Below are 14,646 nucleotides of genomic sequence, written 5' to 3' on the forward strand. Positions count from 1 at the left end.
CTCAAGCACTGGGCACGCTCTTCCCGCAGCCACCTTTTCTTTTGCACATGTAGCAGATTGTCATTAGTATTAATTAAGTGGAAGTTCTGCCAAGTGTTAGGTAATTAATGAACTAAGCCAAGCCAGGCCAGGGATTGGGGACCAAAGGCTGAAGGCAGCCAGCGCTGGAGCACTACTAAAGTAACAAGACCCAGCAGAGCCTGCAGAAACAATATGAGGTGAGGATAGAAAACAGGTGCAGAAATTGCAGCAGCGAAAGCACTGGGTGCAGTGAGTTGCAGCTCATCAAAAGTCAGACTGTATCCATCTGTTAGATTTTAAAAGCCATAAAGTTCTGAGCTGAATTTACAGTGGAGGCTCATTCCTTCTCTCTCTGTACATCAAATGTAATTATGTCTATATATCCACTAGATATGTCCATCCTAATTTAAAAAAGAATCCAAATTGTTTCTATTGGGTATACTGTTCCACAATACCTGTTGATAGAGCCATATAAATTTAAGGCATAAATAAAACCAATCTCATAGATGGATACCTGCCCCCCCCCCTCCAAATTGTCAACAGCAAAATAGTGACAGATTCATCATGCTGGGAGAACTGTCTTATCCGGCGCGAGGTTGAGGGGAAGCCCGCTCCCTCTTACTAAGAGAGGAGCTACGATTCCTGGCAGGGGGTTGACTAAAGATACCGACTACTGAGCCCCCGACTCTATATAGACATATTCGGCGTTGGGTGGGGAATTTTCTATCTGCGTCGGTCCCCGAAATGGGAGCGCCTTTGAAGCGTGGAATATTAGGGAGCTCCCTGGTTGCTCCCTCGCTGCTGCCTCGTTGAAAGTTTACCGAATGTTTATCCCTCAATCATACTTACCCTCTGCACGCGGCGGGATTGTCCCGTTATGTTTTGCTCCGCGTGGGTGATCCGGATGAGGCCGGACTCCCTTTGCTCCCCACAGCGACCCTCCAACCGGAGAGCGCATAAACTATCCGAGTTAGGGATGGAGGCGAGAAGAGGCTGCCGGCCGCGCGCGTGTGCATAGCTCGCTCCTTCTTAGCCCGGGGACTCCCAAATGCAGCCGCGAAGGCTCCCTTCCACGAACCGCCACGACGAGCCCCCCCCCCGGAGAACTCACCTCGGGACTTTTGTCCCCACCCCACCCTCACCCCGGGAGGCTCAGGGACCTTCGAGCCGGCCGCGCTCCAACGGGCGACCTCCAATTCTTGACCCAAGGAGGACGCCCCCGTTTCCTCCGTCTCCCGGCGCGGACCTACCGGGCTGGCGTCGGTTCTCGGCGCCTCTGAGGCGCATCGTGAGGCAAAGAGCCGGCAAGCTTCGCTCTGCTTCCCCCCGCGCACTCGCCGTCGATTGTGAAGCTCGGTTTCTCTCAAAAACTTTTATCAGAGCCGCGACTCGCCGCAGCAGCCCCTGAGCGGGTCGGGGGAGGGGACTCCTCGGGGGAACCGGAGAGAGGCGGGGCAGGCAGCAAAGATCGCGCTGCTTCTTGGACGGGCAGGTGTGGGAAGGGAGCCGGAGAGACTCCAAGCCCTCCTCCGGACGCCGGGCAAACACCCCCCGCGGCTGGTTCAGCGGCTCCCTCGCCTCTCTGCCTCCCGCCCCACAAGTTATAGCTCACCCCTCGAGGTCTTTCAACTCCTCCTCCTGCTGCTCTGCGGCGCCGGAGCCCCCCTCGGCCGTTAAGGGAGAAGCGAGGTTGGAGGCGCCGAGACTACGAAGGGGGCCTCTCACCTGATCCGCCTCGTCCGACTGAGGAGGGGGGGGGGGGGTAAACACTCCCGATGAGTAACGGGGGCAAGCCGAGGATCCCCGCCTCGTTCGGTTCTGTCTGATCAAGAACCACAAGTCGTGGCGTGTTTCAACTTTCTAACCCGTGTGAGTGAACCCGTTGACACGGGAATAGTAAAAAAAAAAGGCCTTGGAGAAGACTGGTTCCGGGGGGGCAAGTCAGTTAAAGCAATAACTCCCCTTTCAATGGATGAATAGTACGTGGGAAGTAATGGAAGAATCCGTTCCCCTGTCAGATACACTACCTATAGGAAGAAGCCCTGTCATAAATCCAAGCTTAGAAGACCAAGAATGTGGTTTGCATACTTGGAGAAAAACCATTAACTCGGCCCCCAGCTCTGTTCAGCATCATATCCAACTTTGTTTACATGCATGATCAATATTTGAATTTCCAATAACTGGATATCATTTGTGTGTGATTCATTATGTGAATTTCAGATTTCTCTCTTTTTTTTTAAAAAAAGGCCTATTTGAGGATGCATTGTTTTGCAATGTTTTATTGTGCATGCAAATAATCCCCATACAGGTAGTCTCACTTAGCGATCACAATTGGAACCAACACTTTGGTCATTAAGCAAATTGGTTGCTAGGTGACACTTTGACTGCTTACAGTATTTCAGCTTTCCTTTGCTTTAAAGACCTGTGAAGATTGTAAATGCAAAAATTGGTCACCAAGCTACTTTTTCATCAGCATAACTGCAAGTGGACCCTGTATGAGGCAATTGCTATATGAGGACTACCTGTATTGGTTAGTGCCTCCTTGTTGACTTCAGAATTTCCCCCCCCCATGATCTCTGGTCTTGTACAGGGATCTCCAAACTTGGCAACTTTAATGGCTGGCTGAAGAATTCGGGGAGTCTGAAAGTTGGCAAGTTTGGAGACCCCTGGTGTTGCTAGCTGGGGAATTCTGGGAGTTGTAGTCCTCCAAGCTTAAAGTTGCCAACCTTAGAGAGTCCTGGTATATACTATTTGTTTATGATTATAATGCAAAGACATATCTCCCTTGAAATCCAGTCAATTAAAGGAAGATAAATTTGCATAACCCAGCTGTTTATAAAGTAATAGGAGTGGGTGAGCCAACACTTTACAGGCAAGTTAAATTAAGGTTTGCCCTGGTTAAACTTTTAGAAAATATAACTAAAGCAAGAATAAGTAAATATATATAGAAGAAAGAAAAATTCAGACAAGGAAGAATCAGCATGGCTTTTTAAAAGGGAAATCTGCCTCATCAACCCTTTGGTAATATTTTAGTTCTGCAATTTACTACCCCTTCAAAATCTTTTCTTTAAAAATATTTAATTTTTTAATCAGGTTATACTTTGAATTCTCAAAGTCTTTTTTATGGAAGGTTACATAAACCATTGTATGTTACATCAATCACCAATAATAATAATAATGCAGGCAGTCTCAATGGACACATTGAATGAAAGGGGGGGGGAAAGTATGACACGTGAAAGCTAGCATAATAAAGCTAGCATAACAATCAAGAAATTTGAGAATAGGACTTTTACAGGCCAGTACAATCCGAAACAGAGGAGTCAATGATAGTTCTAAACATATCGGTAGCTGTGTGTCAAAGAATACATAGAGCACTGAGGTAGAAAATGACAAGATCACTCATTCTTGGTCCTCAGACACCAAGGAAACTGCTTATACAGTACTCTTTATGAATATTGCCTTAGTTCAATCATGGTGTATGTAGATTAATTAAGTTTATATTCAGAGAACTTGAAGGTGTTTGTCAAAACAAAGTTTGAGGTGATGTTATAAATTGGTCTGTTCTGGATAGGATTATTCTATCTATGAAAGACCAGGTTCACAAACTGGAAGAGGTTCTCTTGAAGAAATGTTTTAAATTGCCAATCTGTTTAAATACAGGAAAGTTAGCTAGACCTGTAAGAGGCGTTAGCTCTCCAAGTGCCAATATTTCCAAGCAAGACATTTATAGTGTTTCTCTGTATAAACTGTAATAAAGGAAAGGAAAAATGCATAATTTTTAAAAATTGAACCAACAATACTATATGCTTTGATATTAAATCCAGAAATTGTTTCCTTTGCTTTATGGAAGAAGGAATCAGAAGAATTAAAATAAATGAGAAAAAAGGAATAAGCATGTAAAGGAATATATTGACCAAATCTATATCAACTGATCAAAATATTTTTAAAAACCCAAATGTCTATAATCTGGTTTACAGCTGTAGCATATTGCTCTTCCTGGCAACATGGAAGTTACTCATTTATTTTTCTATAATATCTAGGGAACTTTCCTGTTAATAATCTTTTGGGACTATTTAATTTTTGAAATGACTGTCAGTCTCTTCAATTTAAAACAACCTTGGTTGTTACATTTAAAAAACTGAGTAATGGTACTGCGTCAGAATTAATAGAAATATACTGCATATATTCTTCTCTTGTGGCTCCTGTCTATTAAATTCTGGTTCTCTTTTGTTTGATGTCTCCATTGTGTTGAATTAAGGATTATAAATTCTTTGGGGCAAGATCCAATCATTTTGCATTTCTAGACTGCTAAAACAGAAATCAACAGATTATGCTCCAGGAAAGTTATACATACAATGAAGTGAAAAATGTGGTCAGATAAGTACTGTTAATATCAAAGTAATGCATATTAGGTTATGCAGAAAATGATGTTACTAACAAGAATTGAACTGATAGTGATTAACAGGAATGATATATTGGAGTGTTATTGAACAAATCAGTTCTGAGCAACAGTAATGAAAAGGATAAATTTCATGCACATCTGAAAAAAATTATAAAAAGTCTCCCAGATAATTTGCCCATGAATAAGCAAGGAATACCAAAACAATGTACAGTACTGGTAAAATAATCCAACACAGAAAGTAAAAAAAGGAATGATAAGGTAGAAGCCCTCAAGTCAAGCTCAATGTTTAGTTACTTTATACTTGCATAACTTACATGGCAACAATGTGCATGTCATTTGTTATTATATTCTTCCAGGATGTTTTCTTAACTTCAGTAACCCTGGCATTTTGTAGGGGTTGTCATTCAGGTTCTACCTACGTAGATTCTGTTTAGCTTTTTGAGATCCTTTAGCTGCTGTAAACAGACAGTCTCAGAATGTAATGTAATGGTCCTCTCAGGTTATGTGATTTCTCACATACTACAGTACACTATCAAAATAAATGCTAATGAAATATTAACAAAAAAAGGTAAGATACCTTCATATTTGATGGCATTGTTGGTCTTTCAGCTTTATATTCAAGTTAGTAGGATTAACCCAAGGGTAAGAGGTTAAATATTAAAATTTGAGTCTTACTATACTTTTTAAAGTTTTGAGACAGAAGAGTTGAAAGTTGCAAGCTTAGTAAGTAATCTTTTAAGGAAATACTGGTAATCTTTTAAGGAAAGCAGTTTTGACTGATTACTCTTCTATTCCAGTTCTTCCAAGTAAGGATTAATTTCTTAAAAGTTTCAGATATTGCTGAGGTAGGCAAAAATCTATTATTGTATCATATTCCGGAGAAGCACAGATTCGTTTGTTTTGAGGTAAAGTTGTGCATTGTATAAATAATTTGTTATGTATGCTCACAACTTAAAAGGACTTGCTATAAATAAACAATATTAAATAATAAATGTGTGATATGAATATTTTTGAATTCTGTGTGTTTCTGGAAAAGGCACAGAAAAAGGTATCCAACATTATTAAGAAATTGGAATGTATATAAAGGAGATTGACTTCGAGAGTGTTTATATAAAATTCTCTAAAGAGTGTAGCTCAGTGCAATCCAGTTAAATTGTCAGTATTCAGAATAATGAAAACTGTTTCACTCAAAAACACACAGAACAATTACGGAAATGTTCACAAGGTTTGAATATGGTATTATCATCAATGCCTTTAAAAGAATAAGAACCTTTAAAAAACAACAGCTTCCTGAAATCACCCATATAAATGCTGGGGTTAGAGGGAAAGGAGGTAAATGCAAAAGAAGAGCTATTATCTTCATGTTTTGTTTTTTAGGCTTCTCAAACCATCTGGTTGGCTGTTATGGAAAACATCTGGTAGGCCACCCTTAAGCTTGATCTAATAAGACTCGTGTTCTAATATATTTGGTGCACTGATGCCAATGTTGACCGTTGATATGGCATGAGGGACTGTGTTGTTACTAGAATATTTAGGCTAGAAGTTAAATCTATGTGATAGATTTTGAGCAAGGTCACAATATATTCTGCCTTGGTTCCAGACCAGTAATTCTGCAATTACACTAATTGCTAAACAGCAACCTATTGCAATCACACTTAAATTCCAAGGATGCATTCAGTTGTCTGTTTTTTGCTTTCTTGTCTTCTCTTTGTACTTGATTGAAGAATATGCTCTTTGAGGTGGTTTTTCTTTCTGTTCCTATTCAAAACTGCTACATTGTCTGCAAATGGCTCTAAGAAACCACTAGCAACTACTGATGGGAACGGACCAACAAAACTGCCAATTTTTTTATTTATTCGTATCCCCTTTATTATTTTTACAGATAATTCAAGGCAACAAATATACTTAATACTCCTTCTTCCTCTTATTTTTCCCACAACAGCATCACCATGAAGTGAGTTGGGTTGAAAGAGAGTGACTGGCCCAAGGTCACCCAGATGGCTTTTATGGCTAAGGCAGGATTTCAACGCACCATCACCTGGTGCCTTAACCACTACACCAAAAGGAAGCCAGCTCCTCATTGAATCAGTCCCAGAAATCAACCTCCAGGTATGCTACAAGCAACTAAAACAGGGTAGTCAGCTCTCACTGTTATTGAGGTCAGGCCTCTGGGATCATTCATAGCCCAATGCTGTGGAGATATTTAGAGATATTTCCATATTGAGCAGAAGTTTTAAAATATTCTTGACATGTCTAAGTGAACTTTCAGCTGTTTGAATATGGTTGCAGTGAATTGTCTTCCTTCATAGTCTTCTTTATGGCAAACTAATGAGCCTTAAAAGAAAAAAAAATGCTTAAAAATGCTTCTAAGAGTGAATGGAAATTGAAAGAACCCAGAATAGAAATTATTTAATGGCCAATGGTATATAGATAAAATGAGGGAGGGTGTACTTGAGTTTCTTATCTTGGGTTTCTTATCTTGAGTTTCTTGTCTTCTTATCAGATGACACCTGTCTTCTGTCAAAGGATACAGCTTGTGTTGAGGGCCATACACCAGAAATGTAGAGACCAGACTCAAATGTAAGAACTCTTCCTACTGCATCTTTTCCTTCTTCATTTTTATAGTCCAATTAGTCTTAGTCTTAGTCTTAGTCTTAGTCTCTCTCTCTCTCTCTCTCTCTCTGCCTCTGTCTGCCTCTGTCTATCTGTTTGTCTGTCTGTCTTTCTCTTTCTCTCTCTCTCTTTCTGTGTGTATTTAAGTCAATTTTCACTCCTGGAAACTTCCTGGACCAGACCCTGCAATTTTCTTGGCAAGATTTCAGAAGTCGTTTGCTCTTGCCTCTTTCCTAGGACTGAGAGAGAATAACTAGCCCAAGGACACCAAGATGACTTCATGCCTAAGATGGGACTAGAACTCACAGTCTCCTGGTTCTAATTTGACATCTTACACCAAACAGGGTCTTAGTTGGTACAGTAGCTAAATTAGAGGCTAATCTAATCAGGCTTAGGGTCTTTCCCACTTCTACCAAACCATGAAATAAACATGCTTGGCAGCACCTTCTCTCTCTCTCTCTCTCTTTTTTTTACCCTGACCCATGATATTACCTTCACGGCAACTCCAGCCCATGAGTGAGCCAGCTTTAATAATCCTAAACTGTACCAGATTTATAAGTGGTGTTTCCCCTCTGAAACAGACAGCACCCAGCAGTAGATGCAAATGGTAAAACCTGTTATGTTTCATAATGTTGCAGTAACATTCATTATGTTGGATAATAACCACAGGGGCATTTTTTTTTGCCAGTTTGGGCTAATACGGACATTATTCTCTAGTTCGTCTCATATCCCATCCTTATGTTGTTTTTATCCCAAAGTGCTGGATGTAGAAGCATTGTGCCAATGACTTACCAGAATTGTGCAAAGCAGCTAGGCTGCTTCTCTGGCCAAATTGTGGCTTTTACTATTTTAGCCCAAGGGAAAAATAATGAAAGTTAGCTGAAAGGACTTTTTGATGGCTAGATGCTGCACTTAACATTTTGGGAGCCTGAAGTCCATTGTGGGCAGGGAAGGAGGCATCATGGTAAAAAATGGTTTTTTCCCCTTAGTTTTGGGAGGAAATATTGGTAGCTCCTTAGTTTTTAAATGCTGTTAAGGCCTGCAGTAGCATTTCCAGTATGTTTTTAATAACTGCTGCACAATGATGAGAAATTGTATTGCCAGCAGCCATACAGGTAATTCTTGACTTACAACCACATACGAGCCCAAAATTTCTATTGCTAAGCAAGGCAGTTGTTAAGTGAGTTTCACGTCACTTTATGACCATTTTTTTGCCAACAGTTCTTAAGTGAATCACTGTAATTGTTAAGGGAGAAAGTGTGGAGAGAAGAGTGACGAACAAGATAAAAAGTCTGGAAACTAAATCCTATGAGGGACATTTGAGGGAGCTAGATATGTCCAGCTAGCCTCTTGAAGAGATGGCTTGGGGAGGACATGATAACTGTCTCCCAGTACTTGAGAGGCTGTCAGAGAGAGGAGGAGATTGACTTATTTTCCAAATAAGTCTGAGGACAAGAAGTTAGTGAGTGGAAGCTGGTTAAAGAGAGATCCAAGCTAGAAGGAAGGAGAAATTTTCTGACGGTAAGAACAATAAGTGGAATAGCTTGCTTCTAGGAGTTGTAGGTGTTCCATCACTGGTGGTTTTCAAAAACAGACTGGACAACCATTTCACCAGGATGATGGAAGGTCTGCTGCCTTGAACTGAGATCTCTTCCAGCCCTATAATTCTGTGTTCTATGCTGACAACTCACACTATTCAAGGCTAGGTTCCAGCTCTTTCCTTTCCCCTCCCTTGCAAAAGGAAGCTAATTAAGACCTTTTTAAAATGCATGTTTTCAAGAGCTGCTCTTTTCTCTAGTAGCCTTTGAGGAAGAGAAGATACATTAACTGTGGTGCTACATCAGCTGATTAGATCTTAGATTTCAGTGGCAAAGGAGCCCTGAGCTGGGATTTAAAGCACCTGCCGGGCTGCCCTGCACAGCCGAGAGGGGAAGGCCGCAGGGACAAAGTCTGGCTTCCTGGCCAACAGGTCAGAGGTGTCGCACCATGACCAAGAATCATAATGTTGTCATTGTGGTCATGTTTTAAGTGTTTCTGCTGAGCCTTCACACAGATTAAGGCATGGAGAAGAAAATATATGTCAAATGTAACGTGTTGAAGGCTGGGCTCTGTGCTTGGGTGTAAACATCAAATTCTGAATTCTCTGAAAGCTTTGCAGGGATACTTTAGAAAAATAATATGTGCCACTGTTTGTGATCTCCCTCTGAATCAGATGGAAGCGAAGTACACCATAGATGCCATCAAATATCATGCTTCAAATGCTGTTTTCTGATAGTATTTTACCTTATAAAGGATATTTAATGTTACCTATTTGTTTTGGTATTTTGGTGGTAAGAATTGTGATTTTTGAAAGGCATAAAATCAGTATAAAAAAGGGGAGGGGAAGAATTATTCTTATCTGGAGTGTGCCAGTTGAGGAAGATTAATCCAAACCCACCTTCCCCAGTTGTTCTAATAATTTGGGAATTGCAACTCCGAAAATTCCTAGCCAGCCTAGATGGAGAAGGAGAATGCTAAAAACTGAATCCCAACACATCTGGAGAGCATCAGACTGGGAAAACCTGACTGAAGGGATCTACAAATAAGGTAAATAAGTATATTGCAACCCAAGATTGTATCAATGTGTATCTACAGCAAATAATAATTACTACTAAATTTGGGGAATGTCATGCTGGATGTAATAGATAAGAAAGAATAAGTGGCTGGGTTGCATGCAGTACGTTTTTATCTTGGATCTGGAATGACCACTGCACAGAAGCCCTCTCTCCATCTATATATCCATCTGATTACATACCTACCTAGCAACCTACCTAACTATCTTTCCAACGCTTCATTACAAAGCTCAGGTCTTCTTTCATGTGGATCCTTTGTATATCCTTACAATAACCTTATGATATTTATTTATTTATTTTTATTAATTTATTTGATTTGCCAATTGTTTACAAGATAATAAGTATAAGTGTATACATAGTTGTGAATACATGAAATGGGTACATATAAGAAAAATAAAAGAAGAATAAGAGAAACAATAGGACAGGGATGGTAGGCACGTTGGTGCGCTTATGCACGCCCCCTACAGACCTCTTAGGAAAGGGGTGATAGTAGACAGTCTAAGGTTAAAGTTTTTGGGGTTTGGGGAAGAAACTACAGAGTCGGGTAGAGTATTCCAGACATTGACCACTCTATTGCTGAAGTCGTATTTCCTGCAATCAAGTTTGGTGCGGTTAACTTTGAGTTTGTATCTATTGTGTGCTCTTGTGTTGTTATGGTTGAAGCTGAAGTATTCATTGACAGGTAGGACATTGCAATGTATGATTTTATATACCATGCTTAAATCAGACCGAAGACGGCGTAATTCAAGGTTTTCTAGTTCTAGAATTTCAAGTCTGGTGGCATAAGGTATTCTACAACGAGTAGAGGAGTGGAGAACTCTTCTTGTGAAATATTTCTGGACTTTCTCAATTGTGCTAATATCGGATACGTAATGTGGGTTCCAGACTGATGAACTGTATTCGAGTATTGGTCTAGCAAATGTTTTGTATGCTCTGGTTAGTAGTGTGATATTACCAGAGAAAAAGCTACGTAGGATTAGGTTAACAACTCTTAATGCCTTTTGGCTATGTAGTTGCAGTGGGCTCTAGCACTTAGATCATTAGAGGTGAGTATTCCAACGTCCTTTACAGAGCTTGGGTCATCAACAAGATCTTGACTATTCAGCTTGTATTTTATTTTCTGATTTTTTTGCCAATATGTAAGACAGAGCATTTATTTGTTGAGATTTGAAGTTGCCATTTGTTTGACCATTCTGATACATAGTCAAGATCTTTTGTAGGGTAGCAGTATTGTCTGTGGTATTGAACAGCTTTACATCATCAGCGAAAAGAACGCAATTGCTCTTAATATGATCACAGAGGTCATTTATGTAGAGTATGAAGAGAGTTGGTCCTAGAACACTGCCTTGGGGGACACCACTATTGACAGGTACAGAATTTAGGACGCTCCCAATTTTGACCATTTGTTGTCTGTTTGCCAGGAATGCTTCTATCCAGTTATTCAGTTGTCCAGAGATACCATAGGATTTATTTTTAGGAGTAGTTTGTCGTGTACCACTGAATCAAAGGCTTTACAGAAGTCTATGTAGATTGCGTCTATTGCTTTGCCCTGGTCGAGTTGTGTCGTCCATATGTTTTTGCAGTGTAAGAGTTGCAGATTACAGGATAGTTTTTTTCTGAAACCAAATTGTTTATTGGAGAGTAGGTTGTTTGTCTCTAAGTGGAGGATGATGGATTGGTTAATAATTGATTCCATGAGTTAGATGTTATGTTAAGTAACTCTAATCTAGTAAACTTTCATAGGGATCTGAATTTGACAATTGAATACAACTGTAGGAAATTTCTGCATTAAGGATGTATAGATGATTTGCTCTCATCAGAGGGGTATCACCTCAGTACTCTACCTGCACTACTGGGGAATGCAGGATCAAATGTGGGATGCATTTTTTTAAATTTTCTTTGACAGGCTTCTGCAATAAATGAACTATCAGTTTGCTTTTGCATATCTATTTCATATCAATTGGATTTGATAGATTTGAAGTCCTTGGCCTATTCCTGCTGGGCTCTCTTCTTATCTTTGAGGACTAGATATTGCTAGGCTGTGACCATGGATGGCAACAATTCCTGTTATTGCAGTAGTATCCGGGTTGTTATTATGTTTGGGGCTAATCCAACAGTACTACCAGATTCAAGAGGCCTGAAAGAGGCTCCAGTACCATTTTGATTTCTCCCTCTAATCCTGTTCCTCCTCCCCCTCCACTTCTTTCATTTAGTAGGTAGTGGCACTACCTTTTATTTATCCAAAAAGCATTAAGGCAGACAGGGTGATGATACAGAGAAGATGCTTACTTTTTCCATGATGCTGAACTAGAAGGGGTCTCATGACATTCAGTTATATTAAAGAATAGCCTTTCCACTTAATGGCAGTGGCAGTCTAAGCAACCCTAATTTCTGCTGTTGCATTCTTGAACTTTGAGTAAATGGAGATGTTGGGCAGACATTCTCCTGGTTCTGCAGCTGAACATTTTATATGGAAGCCTAATAAGTTCTGTGATCATCTAACAAAACTAGTTGAATGCTTCCTCTTAGTAAAATGTTAGGGAAAGCCACTCACTGGGATCTCCTTTCAATGAGGTAGCTGGCAAGCTTTGCTCTCTTTTATTTATATTTAAGTTACATTTAAGTCAACTGCTTTGCTGGATCAAAGGTTCATCAGTTCAGCTGTCCATTTCCAGATGTGGTCACCCAGAAGCCCCGAGAGGCTCCAAAATGAGACAGGCTGGAAACACAGCATTTTAAAGCATATGTTAATTTGAGGCAGGGATGACATTACCACACAAAAGCCTTATGGTTCCTTGAAGACCATTATGGCATCATATTTTATGGATGAGGCTTCTCTTCTTTGGTTTTATCTGATGAAGTGAGCATTATTTCATGAAAGTTTCTGTCATGACAAATTTCAAATCACAGAATTATAGATTTGGAAGAGGCCGTTTAGCCATCAAGTCCAACCCTTTGCTCAGTGTAGGAATCCAAATTACAACATAATTCACTGGTGGCTATTAATTTATATAACACATCCACTCAAGGGGAGCCCAGGATCTTTTTGGGTGGTGGTTCTACTCTTTAATTTAGCATTAGTTATTTTTCTCCTTGGTATTTGAACAGGATCTGTCTTCCTGGAGCCTAGATCTATTATTTTGTATCCTGCACTCTGGAACAATATACTACATTTTCTTCCCTGTGACAGTCTTCAGGTATTTAAAAGTACCTGAATAATATCCCCTCTCATCTTTTCAACTCTATCTCCTGTTTCCTCATGGCTCTTCAGAAGGCAGTTTCCATTTCCTGATCATTCGGTTCTTCTTTCAACCTGATCTAATTTGTCTCAATCCCTCTTGAATGGCAGTACCTGGAACTGGAGAATAGGGAATTAGGGAGGCTCCCTGGTTGGAGAAGGAATCTGGAAGCCATCAGATGAAGAAGAAGTAGAGTTCAGCCCTGAGAAGCTGGAGAGTATTATAGAGAGACTCAGATTTGCCCCCCCGACTCCCTAGAGCAGGGGTAGGGAAACTTGGCTCTTTTATCACTTATGGACTTCAACTCCCAGAATTCCTGAGTGAGCCATAAAAGTTTCCCCATCCCTGGCCTACTGGTTTTTCAGTTGTGGGGGAAATCAATTTTTGACTTGAATGGGACTGTTTAATATACAAATGTAGGCCAGGGATGGGGAAACTTTTATGGCTCACTAAGGAATTCTGGGAGTTGAAGTCCATAAGTGATAAAAGAGCCAAGTTTCCCTACCCCTGCCCTAGAGTATAAGATGGAGGGGAGGAGAATCCCAGGCAGATTCTGGTAGATTCTGGTATTATAGCCTATTGCAATGAAATATAATTCTAGTCTTCTGTACTTGATTTCCTGATTTGGTTTCCTTTGTAGCGCTGACATGGTCCCAGTATTCAAGCTAGGACTTGATTAAAGGAAAACATAGTACACAGTACTATTATTTCTTGTCATTTGAAAACAATATACATCCAAATGTATCTGCCTTTTTCTGTGGCCATGTATCAATCCTCACTCATATTCTACCCCAACTAAATTATGTGTTTTTAATGTACCATAAGAGTATTTTTTTTCTTTTTGTCCATAGTCAATTGGATATTATTTTTAGGATCCATTTAAAATATTATGGGTAGCAATTGTCTATCAATCTCTTCCCTCAATATTAAATCTCAGAAGATATAATACGGACTTCTAAAAGTCATTGGACCTATTGACTATCACCCGAATTTCTCAATCAGTGAATCTTATGTAAGTCTTCTAAAACAAAAACAAAAACCCTACCGAGTTCAATGTACAGAGTTAAGCACACACTGAATCATTATTCTGAGGTATTTCTGTCACTGTTCAATGTGCCATTTCACCCGACAAATCAGAATTCCAGTAATTTAGGAGTTTTTAAAAGTATGTATTGTGCTTACAATACAATAATAACATTCTGTACAAGGGGAAACATTATAAAAGTATAAAATATTTTAGCAGGTTTTCTTTAGTGAACCAAAGATCAAGATTTCATAAATTAGAAAGATCCAAGCTCATCAAATCCTTTAAACTTTTACCTTCCACTGAACTCAACTGGTTAGGTAAGTATAGTATTGCAGTTTATAAACCACAGAAGCAGGAATAATTGCCCTCATGCCCAAAAGCTGGTTCTGCAGAAATATCTTGAGAAAGATATCTTTAAGTGCAGGCACAGAAAAGGTACTGTACCATTGGTAGTTAACCAACTCACCTCCCAAGACATCAGAAAGAAAATTTTCCAAAGCCCACCATAAGGGTCACAAGAGACAGACCATTTATTCAGTTTTAAAAAGCCTTGTTGTGTTTTTCCTCCACCTTCTCCTTGTTTTTTTCTTTTTCTAGAAACAAATAAGCAACAGTTTGTGCTTAAAATCTCCTGAAACCAAGAGGAGGAGAGCTTAAGGGCCCAGTGGCAATAGCTCACAGAAATGAGTTGTGTTCTGCTTTGAAGAACATGGCTGGCTGCTATCACCCAAT

General features: G+C 40.0%; 1 protein-coding gene and 1 long non-coding RNA gene across 7 annotated transcripts in view; one reads left to right on the forward strand and one right to left on the reverse strand.

Annotated features, from left to right (window-relative positions):
• GCGR (glucagon receptor) overlaps nt 1-1,761 on the reverse strand; it is a 39,348-nt gene extending 37,587 nt beyond the window's left edge. Inside the window, exon 1 of one of the 3 annotated variants that reach the window (XM_087953959.1) lies at nt 1,634-1,761. The gene's annotated coding sequence lies outside the window, so the exon portion shown is untranslated. Of the gene's footprint in view, nt 1-870; nt 1,613-1,633 lie in introns of those variants that run through there. The other 2 variants (XM_026667310.2, XM_087953958.1) reach the window with 2 other exon arrangements.
• Nucleotides 20-14,641, forward strand: LOC113411994 (uncharacterized). Of its 4 annotated transcripts, none has more exons than XR_015747242.1 (5): nt 20-218; nt 5,801-5,841; nt 6,366-6,532; nt 6,927-7,003; nt 14,512-14,641. It is a non-coding gene; the product is annotated as an uncharacterized LOC113411994 (long non-coding RNA). The 4 variants fall into 4 exon arrangements; XR_015747243.1 differs by lacking the exon at nt 14,512-14,641 and adding an exon at nt 7,546-7,563; XR_015747241.1 differs by lacking the exon at nt 14,512-14,641 and adding an exon at nt 7,274-7,395.
• Nucleotides 14,642-14,646: the final 5 nt, after the last annotated feature.

The sequence above is a fragment of the Notechis scutatus genome, chromosome 2 (genome assembly GCF_049901735.1).
Source record: "Notechis scutatus isolate UNSWTSFEM ecotype Mainland chromosome 2, rNotScu1.2, whole genome shotgun sequence".
Classification (NCBI taxonomy): Eukaryota; Metazoa; Chordata; class Lepidosauria; order Squamata; family Elapidae; genus Notechis; species Notechis scutatus.